Raw genomic sequence first — 12,493 nt, forward strand, 5'->3', positions numbered from 1 at the left:
GCGGGAGGTGGGCAGGCAAGTCCCCAGTGCGCAGTTCTTCCCTGGGCAGAAGTAAGTAACAGGTAAAGCACAAAATTCAAGCAGGAATCCCCCACTCGACCGGGATGACGATGTTTTTAAGCGCCTCCTGGCGCGAAAAGCTGTCTCTGGGTGCCGCTAGGGCTGCTGGGAATTGTAGTCTTTTACCCCGCCCACACTCCGCTCAGCGGCCCGACTCCACGGTGGTACAAAGAGTAAGGCGGCGGGAGGCGGGCAGGCAAGTCCCCAGTGCGCAGTTCTTCCCTGGGCAGAAGTAAGTAACAGGTAAAGCACAAAATTCAAGCAGGATTTGCAAAATGGTATGTATGTATGTAGAAATTCGCTATTTTTTTGCGATTTCTTAAAATTCCTTAATTGCGATTAGCAAATTTCGAATCGCAATTAAGGAATAATTTCCCATTCATTTCTATGGGCCAGGAGGCCCATAGAAATGAATGTGAAATTATTCTCAATTTGCGATTCGCAATTTGCTAATCGCAAATTGAGAATAGTTTCAAGGGTGCAGGGGTGTCCAAAGGACACCCTGTTGCACCCCTGAAATAAGCATGGGTGCACATGTGGTGCACATACATGCCCTAAGGGCATGTATGTGCATCACATGGCACTTTGAAAAATGCAAAAATGGGCATTTTTCAGGAAATTCGCAAATTACCACCAACTTGAAGTTGGTGGTAATTTGCGATTTCTTAGGGACAATTGGCAATTTTTTTTGCATCATACATTGCATTTAAGGAATCACAAATTTTGCGATTCCTTAAATGCAATCGCAAAATAAGGAATCGCAAATTTGCGATTTCTTATTTTGCACTGTAATTTGCTACATGCATACCATTTTGCTCAAATAAGTTCGCAAACGCCGAAATTCTGCGAATTTCGGCGTTTGCGAACCCATTTCAGCTTCATACATCTGGCCCTTGGTTATTTAATTCAATCGATACACATGATTATTGAAGGTTTAATATGAGTTAATGACATTAAAATACATTCACAAAGTGAAATATATTTTCAATCACAGAATGTTCCAAATACGCTTAAAAGAGGAAGAACAAGCCATTTGTCTCTGAGCCATGCAGTTTCTTGTTGAAAGAGACGAATGGCTGCTAATTGCGGTCAGGGTGTGTCCTGCTCCCAGCGTCACCGGCACCGTGCCTCAGAGACAGGCCTCACCTGTCACTGCACTAATGACAGGCGCCACTTGGCGCAGCGCCAGGGCACCTTGGGGGATGTTCAGCCTTTACTGTACTTGGCAGGCAGCAGCACACGGTAGCAGGTGGCTTCGGGCACAGGCAGAACTGGTTTGTGGTCTGTGAGAAAAGGATCCGTATTTACCTCAGGGAAAGCAAACAGACATCAGAAAGGAGGAGCGACTGCAAGAGCGGACTGTGCGGGGGGGGGGGGGGGGGTGAAGAAGACAAGGTGGCAAAGAGAGGGGCGGAGATACGGGTGGGTGGGAGGAGGGTAAGAAGCTGCAAGTCACGGGAGGAGAGAGACAGGAAAAGGAGGGTTAGGCTGCAAGTTGCAGGAGGGGTGAAGAGAAGGGGCGGAGAGAGAAGGAGTGGGGATGCTTTTCATGGGGTACACAACAAGCAATGATTATTTGGGTGTATGTGTAGCGTTGGGTATGGACTAGAGAGCAGAAGTCCTGAGGAACAATTATAAAAAACTTCCACCCACACCTACCACACACTCACGTGGACACTATCTCAACCTCATTTTCTCTCCTACATGTTCCACTACTGCAGTCCAATACTCCCTGCAGTTCTTCTCTCTCTGATCATTTCCTCTGCCAGTACCATCCACCTCAATCAGTTGTAAACACTTCCATCTCTAGACCTGAAATCCATTTGAGTGCACTTCTGTGGGATATCATCAAGATTACCTTCGCTAATCCATTTCCTCGATACTCTCTATTGCTGCAAGCTGCTACAAACCGAGGTTTCTTGTTCAACTCACACATGCAACAATATACTCCTCTCTATCACTGCGGCAAGGAAACCACTGTTATGCATCCGATTAGTACTGCCAAGAATCCTATTATAATCTTGTCATGGGCAGATTAGATTACTCCAGGACTTTCTAAGTGCAAATTCACCCGCAGATGATAAAGTTATCAGCTTCACCGCGAGCATAACCTACTCACTCTCACCCAGATATCCCACCTCGCTTCACTCTACCCAAGTGGCAGTCCACTTTAAGTTCTTACCAAGGTTTCCAGAATTGAGACATGCCAATAACACTCCTTCTCGCTCACCTTTACTGGCTATCCATACGCCAGAAAGTTAATTGTAAGGCTTTGTATGTTCTGCACAAGACTTGCCTGTGAGAAGGCCTAGCATTTCTATTGAATAGCTTCCAAAGCTATGGGCCCTCTCACAGCCATCATTCAGCAAGTAAGTGCATACTCCGAGTTTGAGTTTTCCGTAAAACCCGGACTGGAGAAGGACATTCAAGCAAGCCTGGCTGAAGATGGCTGCAATGCCAGAAACCAGTCCTAGGAAGCTTGAATCCGGTCCAGGGAAGGCATTGCTTGGCAGTTCAGGCTGGACTGTTCCCATGAGGCACAGGGTCAGACTGATTTGCATATAGCCATGTCTGAACTGGGGTGGCAGAGTGGGCTAAAGAACGGCGATGGATCAAACCCAGATCTTTTGACTGGGTGTGAGTGTTTGATTGGTTCAGATGCTCCGTCCATCACCACCCCCTTTTGTAGCGTAGCATAGTTCCACTTAGTTTGTTCGAAACTAAATAAACTTCCGCGTAGCCCAGCTATGCCCACTACGCCCGGGGTTATTTGAGGGTGGGTCCCTTCATCAGCTGTAGCGCACCTCGATGATTTAGTTATGATTCTGTCAAATGTGTGTGCATACCAAAGGGCCGGCTATAGGCTAGGGGCGCCTCTGCAACAATGTTTGTTGGCACCCCCCAATGACCACCTCCGCGACGGATTCACTCACAACCACCCTTTAACAGCGCCTCTCAAGTCTCCATAACCACTATCACTAAGATGCATTCAATGAGTGTTATAGCGCCACTCATACCAGCGTAAGCTGTCAGAGCACTTTACATCACACGCATATCACACAACGACAATCACACATGTGTAAATCAGCATATAGGAAATGTTACATAAACCAGAGGACAACAAGGTGTCATCCACACTGGTAGGCAGCATAATGTAAGAGTGCTTGGTCTGGAGAAGCAGAAACTCAGAAATTATAAAGTTACAAATGGAAAGTGAGCGAAAAATATCAATAGTTTTTTTTTAATATCTTCTCTCCTATGTAGATTGCCTTTATTTTCACAGAGGAGGGATAGGGTTAAAAAAGCAGGCGGTGCTTGTCTGGATAATTAGGGAATCCACTGCACCTTGTGAAAGGTTGGTCGTTCATTTATCTTTTTCGCACACTTTCCATTTTACAACTGTCACATCCCAGACAGTCTCTATCAAGCCTGTTGAGGAGTGTTACTGTGAAACCGGTCCCACTAGGGTGGCGAAGTGAGCTAAAGAACGATGATGGATTCAACCCAGATCTGTGACTGACGGTGAGTGTCTGAAAAGTTTCAGGGCTCCGCCCATCATCTTGTGTTTTCCAAGGATGATACACATCTGAATCAAATCAGCAGAGAACTAAGATATGCTGCTGTCGTGAAAGTGCGGCTGAGGGTCTACCTCTGTTTGGCATCATGAGTGCCATGACAGTACCCGGACTCACTGTATAAGACTGTGGTTCCCTTCCCAAACTGTGCGCCGCGGCACCCTGGTGCGCCATAAGGAGGTGCCAGGGGTGCCGCGCACACCAGGGTGACCAACCGTCCGTAAATTCCACGGACCGTCACTACGCCTTTTATCTGTCATTTTGGCCATCACAGGGAGCAGCGCTGCTCCCTGTGAGAGGCCTCACCCCCCTGATGGAGCCGCCTCGCACTCCTCCAGGAGTATAAGAGCAGCCCCTCCCGCCCATTGTCATTCAGTATGCCGCTGATTGCCACATACAGAATGACAATGGGGCAGTCTGGGGGTGTGACACCATGTGGCGGCCTCCTCCTGCCTCAGGGTACAGAAGGGCATTCTGTACAATAAAAAGTAAAACGCCCACGCTGCAACGTTAGAAAACACTTCATTCAAAGAAGCCTGTAAAACAAGTTAAAAAGAACGGTTATCGTTCTCTCACTGTCCCTTTTAGAACTGAAGTATTTTCAATATTGTATTCAACAAAGCCATGGTTGCTCCTTTTTTTTTTTTTAAGGAACTAGCAACCATTGACAAAGCCAATAGTCCTGGCTTGTTGAGGTGTAATGATACTTGCTGTATTATATATCTGGATGCAATGACAGAAACAACATAATACCAGTGAGGCGGAACACTATGCTAAGCGCAGATTTTTAGCCTAGGTGTTTTAAACTGCGCTCTAAATTACATCAAACACCCCCTATGAAGAGACCCCCAGTTTTTTTACACCGCTTACAGCCCTGGAAACAACACCATGTTACAGTCACCTCACGTCCTGGCACTGTGCATCATGCATGACTTCTAAGTTTTCAGTCTGCCTATGTGCAGGGGCATAGTGAACTCTTCACCAGCCCACCCCTTGCTGTAGTTCATTCTTGATGGGCTGCTTCTGCCTGCAACTCTGCAGACAAAGGCTCAGCTCATAATGTGAAAAGGTGGGTGAGTAAATAAGTGAAGGAATGTCTGAATGGCTGGATGGATTACTGAAAGGATGAATGCATGAATGAAAGGGGGGAATGGATAGATAATGAAAGAAAGGATGGATGGGTGAGTGAGTGAATGAATGGAAGTATGGATGAGAGAAAAGGTAAATAGATGGATGTATGGGTGGAAGGGTAGATGGATGGGTAAAAGAGTGGATGGGTGTGTGAAAGGATGGATGGATGAGTGAAAGGGCAGCTGATGTGCGAGTGAATTGGTGGATGGGTGTGTGAAAGGGTGGATGGGTGTGTGAAAGGATGGATGGGTGGATGAATGAAAGGGTAGATGATGGGCAAGTGAATGGGTGGATGGATGAATTGATAAGTGAAATGGTGAATGGATGAGTGAGTGAAAGGGTAGATGTAAGGATTGAAGAGTTAGTGAAAGGGGGTAGATGGACAAAAGGATGGATAGATGAGTGAAGTGTAAGGGTGGATGGATGAGAGAACCGATGGCTGGATGAGTGAACGGATGGTTGGATGAGTGAAAGAATGGATGAGTAATAGGATCAATGGATGGATTTATGAATGGATGAGTAAATGGGTGGGTAGATGGATGGATAAGTGAAAGGGGGATGGAGAGAGAAAGGGAGGATGAATGACTGAAAGGGTGAATGGGTGGATGGATGAGTAAGTGAATGGATGGCTGGGTGGAAGAGTGGATAGATGGATGATTGTACAGATGGATGGGTGAAAGGGTGGGTAGATGAATAATGGATGGATGAGTGAAAGGGTGGATGGAGGTATGGATGAGTGAAATGATGGACGGAAGGATATATGGTGGATAGGCGTGCAAATGGTTGAATATGTTTGGATATAGATGGGCACACAGATGGAAGGACAGACCTTTTTAGTGTAAAAATAAGGCTGGGGATACTGATTACGACAGACCAAACTCAATGTTCCATTTTCTCAGAGCGGGTCTCAGTACCAAAAGGTACTGAAAGCAGCAGCTGGCATAAATAAGGGTTTGGAACCAGGCACTCTGTTGGGGAAAAACGATGGATTTGGAATGCAACCAAAGTGATTGCCAGTGGATGAGATTAATAATTCAAGCATTTCAACCATTACAATACCTTCATTGCGTCCCAAATACTTTAAGGAAGATAACAGGAGATACACACAACCCACCCACCCATCGGTAAAAAAATGGTGGGGAGCCACGGCCAACTGCCGATTAGGCCAGGGGAGCCACAGGTCAAAAAAGTTTGGGAACCACTGTTATAAGAGAACATAGTCCGGCTGAAGTTCAGGACGTTGGTAAATGTCCCTTGGCTCGCTCCCACTATAAGCTTCACCCGGAGAAGGTGCGCATTTAGCCGGAGTGCTATTTGTAAACCCCTAGAGGAGTGTATGGGGGGCGTGGGCCCAGCAGTGGAGTCTGCATCCTGCAGTTCTGGACTTCAGAACAGGAGTAGTGTATCGAGTGCACCAAATGGGCCTATCTCTGTGGGCCACACCTGGAGCTCAGTGTCCACTTCTCAAGGCCACACATGGAACTCTCTGTCCACTTCTGATGACCACACCTGAATCTTGTGGCTACTTCTCAAGACCACACCTGGAGCTCTCTGTCCACTTCTCAAGGCCACACCTGGAGCTCTGTGTCCACTTCTCAAGGCCACACCGGGAGCTCTCTGTCCACTTCTCAAGGCCACACCTGGAGCTCTGTGTCCACTTCTCAAGGCCAAACATGGAGCTCTCTGTCCACTTCTGATGACCACACCTGGAGCTCGTGGCCACTTCTCAAGATCACACCTGGAGCTTCTGTCCACTCCTCAAGCCCACACATGGAGCTCTATGTCCACTTCTCAAGACCACACCTGGAGCTCTGCGTCCACTTCTCAAGACCACACCTGGAGCTCTCTGTCCACTTCTCAAGACCACACCTGGAGCTCTGGGTCCACTTTTCAAGCCCACACCCGGAGCTCTGTGTCCACTTCTCAAGACCACACCTGGGGCTTGTGGCTACTTCTCAAGACCACACCTGGAGCTCTCTGTCCACTTCTCAAGGCCACACCTGAAGCTCTGTGTCCACTTCTCAAGGCCACACATGGAGCTCTCTGTCCACTTCTGATGACCACACCTGGAGCTCTGTGTCCACTTCTCAAGACCGCACCTGGGGCTTGTGGCTACTTCTCAAGACCACACCTGGAGCTCTCTGTCCACTTCTCAAGGCCACATATGGAGCTCTCTGTCCATTTCTCAAAACCACACCTGGAGCTCTGTGTCCACTTCTCATGACCACACCAGGAGCTCTGTGTCCACTTCTCAAGACCACACCTGGAGCTCGCTGTCCACTTCTCAAGGCTACACCTGGAGATCTCTGTCCACTTCTCAAGGCCACATATGGAGCTCTCTGTCTACTCCTCAAGATCACACCAGGAGCTCCGGGTTCACTTTTCAAGGCCACACATGGAGCTCTGGGCCCACTTCTCAAAACCACACTTAGAGCTCTGTGTCCACTTCTCAAGACCACATCTGGAGCTCTCTGCCCACTTCTCAAGGCCACATCTGGAGCTCTCTGTCCACTTCTCAAGGCCACATATGGAGCTCTGTGTCCACTCCTTAAGGCCACATCGGGGACTCTGTGTTCACTTCTCAAGGCCACATATGGAGTTCTCTGTCCAGTTCTCAAGACCCCACCTGGGGCTCTCTGTCCACTCCTTAAGGCCACATCTGGGGCTCTCTGTCCACTTCTCAAGACCACACCTGGAGCTCTGTGTCCACCTCTCGGGACCATGCCTGGAGCTCTGTGTCCACTTCTCAGGACCACACCTGGAGCTCTCTGTCCACTTCTCAAGGCCACATATGGACCTCTCTGTCCACTTCTCAAGACCACTCCTGGAGCTCTCTGTCCACTCCTTAAGGCCACATCGGGAACTCTGTGTCCACTTCTCAAGACCACACCTGGAGCTCTCTGTCCACTTCTCAAGGCCACATATGGAGCTCTCTGTCCACTTCTCAAGACCACACCTGGAGCTCTGTGTCCACTTCTCAGGACCACATCTGGAGCTCTGTGTCCACGTCTCAAGACCACACATGGAGCTCTCTGTCCACTTCTCAAGGCCACATATGGAGATCTCTGTCCACCTCTCAAAACCACACCGGGAGCTCTCTGTCCACTCCTTAAGGCCAAATCTGGGGCTCTTTGTCAACTTCTCAGAACCACACCTGGAGCTCCGGGTCCACTTTTCAAGCCCATACACGGAGCTCTCTGTCCACTTCTCAAGACCACACCTGGAGCGCTATGTCCACTTCTCAGGACCACACTTGGAGCTCTGTGTCCACTTCTCCAGACCACACCTGGAGCTCTCTGTAAACTTCTCAGGAAGGTGCCTGGAGATCTCTGACCACTTCTCAAGACCACACCTGGAGCTCTCTTTTCACTCCTCAAGGCTACATCTGGAACTCTGTGTCCACTTCTCAAGACCACACCTGGAGCTCTGTGTCCCCTTCTCAACACCACACCTGGCGAGCCGGGTCTACTTTTCAATCCCACACATAGATCTCTCTATCCACTTCTCAAGACCACACCTGAAGCTCTCTGTCCACTTCTCAAGACCACACCTGGAGCTCTTTGTCCACTTCTCAAGGCCACGTCTGGAGCTTTCTGTACAATCCTCAAGTGAAAGGGTGGGTAGATGAATAATGGATGGATGAGTGAAAGGGTGGATGGAGGTATGGATGAGTGAAATGATGGACGGAAGGATATATGGTGGATAGGCGTGCAAATAGTTGAATATGTTTGGATATAGATGGGCACACAGATGGAAGGACAGACCTTTTTAGTGTAAAAATAAGGCTGGGGATACTGATTACGACAGACCAAACTCAATGTTCCATTTTCTCAGAGCGGGTCTCAGTACCAAAAGGTACTGAAAGCAGCAGCTGGCATAAATAAGGGTTTGGAACCAGGCACTCTGTTGGGGAAAAAACGATGGATTTGGAATGCAACCAAAGTGATTGCCAGTGGATGAGATTAATAATTCAAGCATTTCAACCATTACAATACCTTCATTGCGTCCCAAATACTTTAAGGAAGATAACAGGAGATACACACCACCCACCCACCCATCGGTAAAAAAATGGTGGGGAGCCACGGCCAACTGCCGATTAGGCCAGGGGAGCCACAGGTCAAAAAAGTTTGGGAACCACTGTTATAAGAGAACATAGTCCGGCTGAAGTTCAGGACGTTGGTAAATGTCCCTTGGCTCGCTCCCACTATAAGCTTCACCGGGAGAAGGTGCGCATTTAGCCGGAGTGCTATTTGTAAACCCCTAGAGGAGTGTATGGGGGGCGTGGGCCCAGCAGTGGAGTCTGCATCCTGCAGTTCTGGACTTCAGAACAGGAGTAGTGTATCGAGTGCACCAAATGGGCCTATCTCTGCGGGCCACACCTGGAGCTCAGTGTCCACTTCTCAAGGCCACACATGGAACTCTCTGTCCACTTCTGATGACCACACCTGAATCTTGTGGCTACTTCTCAAGACCACACCTGGAGCTCTCTGTCCACTTCTCAAGGCCACACCTGGAGCTCTGTGTCCACTTCTCAAGGCCACACCTGGAGCTCTCTGTCCACTTCTCAAGGCCACACCTGGAGCTCTGTGTCCACTTCTCAAGGCCAAACATGGAGCTCTCTGTCCACTTCTGATGACCACACCTGGAGCTCGTGGCCACTTCTCAAGATCACACCTGGAGCTTCTGTCCACTCCTCAAGCCCACACATGGAGCTCTATGTCCACTTCTCAAGACCACACCTGGAGCTCTGCGTCCACTTCTCAAGACCACACCTGGAGCTCTCTGTCCACTTCTCAAGACCACACCTGGAGGTCTGGGTCCACTTTTCAAGCCCACACCTGGAGCTCTGTGTCCACTTCTCAAGACCACACCTGGGGCTTGTGGCTACTTCTCAAGACCACACCTGGAGCTCTCTGTCCACTTCTCAAGGCCACACCTGGAGCTCTCTGTCCACTTCTCAAGGCCACACATGGAGCTCTCTGTCCACTTCTGATGACCACACCTGGAGCTCTGTGTCCACTTCTCAAGACCGCACCTGGGGCTTGTGGCTACTTCTCAAGACCACACCTGGAGCTCTCTGTCCACTTCTCAAGGCCACATATGGAGCTCTCTGTCCATTTCTCAAAACCACACCTGGAGCTCTGTGTCCACTTCTCATGACCACACCAGGAGCTCTGTGTCCACTTCTCAAGACCACACCTGGAGCTCGCTGTCCACTTCTCAAGGCTACACCTGGAGATCTCTGTCCACTTCTCAAGGCCACATACGGAGCTCTCTGTCTACTCCTCAAGATCACACCAGGAGCTCCGGGTTCACTTTTCAAGCCCACACATGGAGCTCTGGGCCCCCTTCTCAAAACCACACTTAGAGCTCTGTGTCCACTTCTCAAGACCACATCTGGAGCTCTCTGCCCACTTCTCAAGGCCACATCTGGAGCTCTCTGTCCACTTCTCAAGGCCACATATGGAGCTCTGTGTCCACTCCTTAAGGCCACATCGGGGACTCTGTGTTCACTTCTCAAGGCCACATATGGAGTTCTCTGTCCAGTTCTCAAGACCCCACCTGGGGCTCTCTGTCCACTCCTTAAGGCCACATCTGGGGCTCTCTGTCCACTTCTCAAGACCACACCTGGAGCTCTGTGTCCACCTCTCGGGACCATGCCTGGAGCTCTGTGTCCACTTCTCAGGACCACACCTGGAGCTCTCTGTCTACTTCTCAAGGCCACATATGGACCTCTCTGTCCACTTCTCAAGACCACTCCTGGAGCTCTCTGTCCACTCCTTAAGGCCACATCGGGAACTCTGTGTCCACTTCTCAAGACCACACCTGGAGCTCTCTGTCCACTTCTCAAGGCCACATATGGAGCTCTCTGTCCACTTCTCAAGACCACACCTGGAGCTCTGTGTCCACTTCTCAGGACCACATCTGGAGCTCTGTGTCCACGTCTCAAGACCACACATGGAGCTCTCTGTCCACTTCTCAAGGCCACATATGGAGATCTCTATCCACCTCTCAAAACCACACCGGGAGCTCTCTGTCCACTCCTTAAGGCCAAATCTGGGGTTCTTTGTCAACTTCTCAGAACCACACCTGGAGCTCCGGGTCCACTTTTCAAGCCCATACACGGAGCTCTCTGTCCACTTCTCAAGACCACACCTGGAGCGCTATGTCCACTTCTCAGGACCACACTTGGAGCTCTGTGTCCACTTCTCAAGACCACACCTGGAGCTCTGTGTCCACTTCTCAAGACCACACCTGGAGCTCTGTGTCCACTTCTCAAGACCACACCTGGAGCTCTCTGTACACTTCTCAGGAAGGCGCCTGGAGATCTCTGACCACTTCTCAAGACCACACCTGGAGCTCTGTGTCCCCTTCTCAACACCACACCTGGCGAGCCGGGTCTACTTTTCAATCCCACACATAGATCTCTCTATCCACTTCTCAAGACCACACCTGAAGCTCTCTGTCCACTTCTCAAGACCACACCTGGAGCTCTTTGTCCACTTCTCAAGGCCACGTCTGGAGCTTTCTGTACAATCCTCAAGACCACACCCGGAACTTGTGGCCACTTCTCAAGACCACACCTGGAGCTCTCTGTCCACTTCTCAGGAAGGCACCTGGAGCTCTCTGACCACTTCTCAAGACCACACCTGGAGCTCTCGTTTCACTCCTCAAGGCTACATCAGGAACTCTGTGTCCACTTCTCAAGATCACATCTGGGGCTCTGTGTCCACTTCTCAAGACCACACCTGGAGCTCTCTGTCCACTTCTCAAGATCACACCTGGAGCTTCTGTCCACTCCTCAAGACCTCACCTGGAGCTTCTAGAGGGCATGACTAACACTCTTTACAAAATTGGTGCCACTAAAGGTTGGCTCTTGCCAAGGTGATAGCCCTGCCTGCCTTATAAGTGTAAGAAGAGTACCATAGCCGTGCAAAATACTTTCATATTCCCAAACCATTAGAAAGATTTGCTTCTTATGCCTTTTAACAATCTAATTCCCCCATGATATTGTGCTGTGCACAGAATGTTCAAATGATAACGTATCCCAATTTCCATTATGTGGGAGTTTGAAAAAACATTTAAGAGTCCCTAACATAAGGACAAACATGTCACGCATGCCAGAGACTTCAGCGCCTAATCTAGATCTCATCCCATAAGTAAAACTGGGGAGCGAGTCACCTAAAACAGCCCCTCAGAAGGAGTACCAAGTAAAAAGAGAGATCCCTACCAAAAATGACAATATGGCTAGGGATAAATATGGCAGAACACAAACTTTAATAAGTGATCTATATGTAGTGAAAAATTGCAAAACTACCAATGTTACAGAAAGAATAATTCATCTACTGACTTTCAAGGGGTACGGCGATTGGACCAACAGATACTCAAACTAGGTCCTTCTGAAATCTTTACTAAATATATTTTTTTATTTAATAGGGAACTAAAGAAGAGGATAACATTAAGTTCCTTACCTAAAAGTCTGAAAGCTATTCCATAACGGAGTTAATGTTACTTCAGACGAAATAACTGCCACACCTGAGAAAAAGAGGTAAACCATCATCATAGCTAACAATTGCCAAGAGGATTTCTTAGGAAGAAATATGGAATTTAATTACCAAAATAGGTCAAAGCCACTGGGAGCTCCAAGCTCTAAATGCCAAGTGCAATCAGCTAAATACACTGCATTATTTTTCAACCCTTAACACCTCTGCACTAGTTACACCATC

At 48.8% G+C, this 12,493-nt stretch overlaps 1 protein-coding gene across 1 annotated transcript in view; it reads right to left on the reverse strand.

Moving 5' to 3' along the window:
• LOC144770548 (circularly permutated Ras protein 1-like) overlaps nucleotides 1-12,258 on the reverse strand; it is a 278,089-nt gene extending 265,831 nt beyond the window's left edge. Inside the window, exon 1 of the mRNA XM_078655152.1 lies at nucleotides 12,239-12,258. The gene's annotated coding sequence lies outside the window, so the exon portion shown is untranslated. The remainder of the gene's footprint in view (nucleotides 1-12,238) is intronic.
• Nucleotides 12,259-12,493: the final 235 nt, after the last annotated feature.

This window comes from Lissotriton helveticus, chromosome 7 (genome assembly GCF_964261635.1).
Source record: "Lissotriton helveticus chromosome 7, aLisHel1.1, whole genome shotgun sequence".
NCBI lineage: Eukaryota > Metazoa > Chordata > Amphibia > Caudata > Salamandridae > Lissotriton > Lissotriton helveticus.